The sequence below is a fragment of the Pimephales promelas genome, chromosome 3, assembly GCF_988280905.1.
Source record: "Pimephales promelas chromosome 3, fPimPro1.hap1.1, whole genome shotgun sequence".
Lineage (NCBI taxonomy): Eukaryota > Metazoa > Chordata > Actinopteri > Cypriniformes > Leuciscidae > Pimephales > Pimephales promelas.
Genome location: NC_142771.1, coordinates 49,049,513 through 49,054,764, shown reverse-complemented (window position 1 = coordinate 49,054,764; position 5,252 = coordinate 49,049,513). Strand labels below are relative to the sequence as shown.

General features: G+C 35.0%; 1 long non-coding RNA gene across 5 annotated transcripts; it reads left to right on the top strand.

Moving 5' to 3' along the window:
* Positions 1-959: 959 nt before the first annotated feature.
* On the top strand, positions 960-5,052 carry LOC120485672 (uncharacterized). 5 transcript variants are annotated; one of them, XR_016155251.1, is made up of 7 exons: positions 960-1,582; positions 1,729-1,830; positions 2,549-2,798; positions 2,971-3,032; positions 3,146-3,237; positions 3,323-3,441; positions 3,540-5,052. It is a non-coding gene; the product is annotated as an uncharacterized LOC120485672 (long non-coding RNA). The 5 variants fall into 5 exon arrangements; XR_016155252.1 differs by having other exon boundaries at positions 962-1,106; XR_016155253.1 differs by lacking the exon at positions 960-1,582 and having other exon boundaries at positions 1,592-1,830; positions 3,326-3,441.
* Positions 5,053-5,252: the final 200 nt, after the last annotated feature.

Sequence of the window (5,252 nt, the reverse complement as noted above, 5' to 3'; positions counted from 1 at the left end):
AGCTGAAACACTGCTGGGTGTGAGAGGTGTGAAGAAGACCTTTCATATGTTAATGACTGACATAAGGGTGCTGGCTGTTCTCAGAGGGAGGAGTGGCAGAGGACTTCAGGATTGAAAATTATCTCTGGTCTACAGCAAACAAGTTTTTTTGTACAGAAAAATAAATAATTTCTTAAGGCCCTGAAACAGAAAACCGACGTCAAAGAACTAGCAATGACTAAAGCCAACTCTAGGGTTGGCTTATGTCGCCTGTGGGGCCTTAAAACCACTGTATGAAAAAAAGTATCCTAATCAAATATTCTTTTATAAAAACAGGACAAAATAAACACCATGAATATACGTTCACAAAAACATCTGAATATTTAATGAAATAAAAAATACAGGGAAACATTTCAGAATATCTAAATTTTTATTGTGAAGTTTTACCAATTGCAGACAACAACATTTGTCGCCATTGGCTTTGCTTAGTTGGGGACATTTTTATTTAATATTCAACAATGTTATTGAACTGCCTGCATTGACACCATTATATGAGATCTGAACTGAGATGGACAATGACATCACGGTTTTGGCAGAGTTAATTCTTTGGGCATGCATGATGTGAAACGAGTGGTCGCAAAACCACCGGGCTTTCCCGTGTTATTGTCAGCAGCTGGTTATCCTTCCATGTTGAAAGGTAAGTCCAGCTGCATCATATTTATTCACAAAATTAAATAGATTCACTTGCAACGCGTCATACCGAGGTTTGTGGTTTGAGTGAATAAGTCCTTCGCAAACAAACAAGCTGCAAGAAAAGGGGGCGTTTTGAGGTTTGAAATTCACCACTCACAACCATAAACACAACAAATGTGGTGACGTAATGGAGGTGCAACCAATAACGTTAGTGTATTGCTTCAAGCGCGAGAAAAATACTTTAAAATTACAGCATTCTTTCCCGAAGCAAAGAGAACCGTTTGTTTGGAAACAGTTTTCTTCTATTCACCTTATTTTGCACGACAACAAGGGTGACGCCATTGCGTTCGTTTTGTCATCTTACTCCCGTCTGAGAAAGACTTCAACTTCCGGCTCATGAGAGGGATGAGATTCTGCGCTAGTTGAAACGAACGGTAAAATATGTCAAGTATTAAATGTTCAGTTAGGTGCTGCCATAACAGTTGGATTAAGAGGAGAGAACAATTGGACCAACGGTGTAACGAACATAATGTGAGGCGGTCAGATTGTTGTTGTGGTGCACTTTACGATTTAGCTACACCCACCACAGACGAGGAGCACCGGAGGCAATGGCGGAAGGCACTACATTTGGAAGCATAGGCTTGAAAGTGCCCAACTGAGGCTAAACACGGAAACGATTCTGATGAGAAAACGCAAAAGTGGCGTTGCGTCATCTTTTTTTTTATTCTGCGTTTAGACGAGCGTTTTGTGTGAGAAATCCGCGTGCAAATGGAGACGCAAAAGTGTGTGAAATTCAATGTAGTATGCACTTCAGGCGGCTAGGAGTGCATACTACCACAACACCAAGTCCACGCGCCTGCGTACAACTTTCACCGTCAAGCAAACTTTTGCGTTTTTACCGTTTACACGGGTAAGATTTAAGATTTCCACTCTGGAGGGTGGTTTCACTTTTTTTTTGCTTTTTTGAGCCTCAAAAACGCCATCGCCGTGTAAACGAAAGGCACATCCGATAAAATATTTTTACGTTTTCAACCGCGAGCGTTCTCGTGTTAACAGGGCCTAAGGACGGGAATCCGATTGAGGAACACCCCAGAAATGGCTCGGCTACGATGTTCCGATAAAGAAGTCACGCCGGGTGTTGAATATTGTCAGATTCAGGTAAGCTAACTTGCCTAACTGTTATGTGCTTGTTTGCCTAACTTTAGATTCGTGAAGTCCGTTTTATGAATGCTTTTAAGATCAGTAACAAGCCGTAAACAAAATACAATGAATCTTGCATGATTACCATTGCCCACGTATACATGTTATTTATTTAACTTTGTGATATTGACCTAAGAGTCTGAAAGAATGAATGAATATTCACGGTAGTACCAGATAGTATGGTAACTTACATTAGTCTTACAATACCTCACATTACTGCTATTGCACATTACGAGATGTAAACAACACTGGTCCAGATGCACTTCCTGTTTCAGTTTGTAAAAGGCTTCTTAATTTCAAATGTAAAGAAAATATTTTGAATATGTTTGTTTAACTTTTTGATTCAGTTGTTCTGTTGGTTGTACTTTAACCCAACGTTTATACAGTGTTAAAACTGAAACAGGAAGTGCTTCTGGACCAGTGTTGTTTACATCTTGTGAAATGGTCTATACAGAGATTGCTGATGCTAGCAGGCCAGCTAGCTACATCTCTCATTCAGATATTGATATTGACTTATGGCGAGTTAGGAGATTGTGTATTGTTTCGTTTTTAATTAATGTATCTTTCTCACACACTGTTCTGTGTAACTATGGGTGCCATCATCAATGAATTCTCCATGATCTATTTTAAGTAGCTACTAATGTAAAAAATGTTTATGGTTATAATATTTCCATAGATGCATCAATGAGAGTCAGTAATGCAGTGGATAACTATGAGGATGATCACATCCACATGCCCCACAGCTGTGATGCAGAATCACAATGGGAGGATCAATCTGTCTTTGGCCACAACCTGATCTTCTCAGAGAGACTCTCCAGCGTCTTGATGCTCTTTAGCGAAAGTATGAGCAGCACAGACTAACGTTACATGAAGAATCTTACAACGCTTCGAAAAGAATAAAAAAGGCACATGACGTGAACATTGCGGTAAGTCCAATTATTGTTCTATAACGTGGCTGTAAGCCATAGTTCGGTTACAATTATTGTTTTGTCTCTTGCGGTTACTGTGATGGTCAGCTTATTCCAACTGAAAATTCAGTTTTGTGGTTCTTGAAGATTGTGAATCAATTTAATTGCTTTTTAATTTCAAACTTTACAGGAATCTGTAAGGCGCCTCCATAATTCAGAGAACAACCCACACAAATACGTTCCACAAACCAGGTAAGACTGTTTCTTATATACTATAGCCTAAATGTTAGTTTAATCTACTACTCTATGGATTTGGAATGCCAAAAGTGAATTTCAGTAATGATACCTGCAACTTTCCCCCCCAGAATAAATTCATCACATAAGCTGGCTGTGACCACTTACCTCTTCGAAGAATTAAGGTCAACTTTTACAGACGTTGACCCTGAATGTGTAAAAGGTAATCTTAAAGATGTTGTAATCATTTTATTGTCCTCTGTTTTACTTATTTTTATTGCCATTACATTTATTTATGATATATTTAGCAGGTTGGAAGATGTATTTTGAGACTTTGCGGAGGAAGTATTCTTTGGCTCAGCCTGAAAAGGCTCAGAAAAGAAAAACTATGACGAGCATTGCAAAGAACCTTCAAAGAAAGCGACTGGTAAGTTAAGAAACTGGTTAAGCACTTTTTTTTCTCTTCAGAATGTAACTATCCTCCTCTCTGTGTTTTAGTGGTTAAGTTACTGTCATGTTTTTCAGTTGCTGGAGACCAGGTCCGGGGTTGTACAAACCAACACAGAAAAGGAACTTTGGAAGACCGCAACAATAGAATGATGTCTGATGAAGATGATGCTATTGTTGATGGAAGGCCAGTGTGAATGGTGAGGTCTCCACCAATCTGCTCTCTGCTAGGTACTATAAAACAGACTAGAGGCTGACCCACACTATGCGTCACACCACCAGCGTATCATGGCAGTTTGAAAAATGTTAACTCGTATAAAAAAAATATATATATATATATATATATATATATATATATATAACCGTTCAAAAGTTTGGGGGTCGGTAAGATATTTTTTTTTTTGGTTTGGGGGGGATAGCTCAAATTAACTCAATACTTTTATTCAGCAAGGATGCATTAAATGAATCAAACGTGACAGTAAAGACATTTATAATGTTACAAAACATCATATTTCAAATAAATGAAATATAACTTTCTATTGATCAAATAATCCTAAAAAGTCTACAACTGTTTTCAACTTTGGTAATAATAATGAATATTTATTGAGCATCAAATCATCACATTAGAATGATTTCTGAAGGATCATGTGACACTGAAGACTGGAGTAATGATGCTAAAAATTCATCTTTGATCACAAGAATAATGTATTCCAATAGAAACGTTTATTTTAAATTGTCATAATATTTAACAATATTACTCTTACTTTTTTTGTATTTTTTATATATAAAAAAAAAGCAGCCTTGGCGAGCATATGAGACTTCTTACCGATCCCAAACTTATAAACGGCAGTGTACACCTTGAATATTTTATATACACTTTAATTTCTTATTTATTTTTCTCGTATTATTTCATATATTTGTTCCTTTTTTTGTTGTCCATGTTGCTTATCTCCATTTTGTTTACTTGTTTGCATTTTAATGTATGTTTATAATGCACTCTCTGTAATGTTCTATTTATTTATATTGTTTACTTGGAATATCTACGTATATTTTACATATATATATATATATATATATATATATATATATGAAGAGTTCAGATGCAAAAGCCTCTAAATGCCATTTGAAATTTTCTCCTTTAATGATGATTTTTATCAAACTTGTATATTTAAGTTTAGTAATTTCACTTAAATAACAATTAATAGGCAATTATCATTGCCATTTAAGAGAAATTACTTAAATATACAAGTTTGATAAAAATCATCATTAAAGGAGAAAATTTCAAATGGAACTCTTCATATATTTTATATATATATATGTAACTTTTTATATACACTGTGTACTTTATTCCTTTACATCTGTCCTTTAAAATGATTGGGTAAAAAAAAAATTAACGAAAATAAAAAGTTAACAATTTATTTAATGTATGTTTATAATTTTCTTTGGAATGTCCATGATTTTTTTTTTCTTCCTTTGAGATGTTATTACTTCATACTTTTTTTTCTAGTTTTTGTTCCCAATTCCTCTGTAATGCTTGTTTATAATGCTATTTGGAATGTGTTATATACCTTAATAAAAATTTCAGACTTTCCCATTGTTCTTTGTGTGTTTAAATATAAATATAAATATATATATATATATATATATATATATATATATATCAAATGTATTTTAATGAATATATTAAAATTGGGGGAGGGAGGTTTGGGATATATTTGAGCAATATCTGCATAGCTGGTATATAACCAATCAAATCAGTATGCTACAAGGCCTAGGGTGGGCTATGTTTAA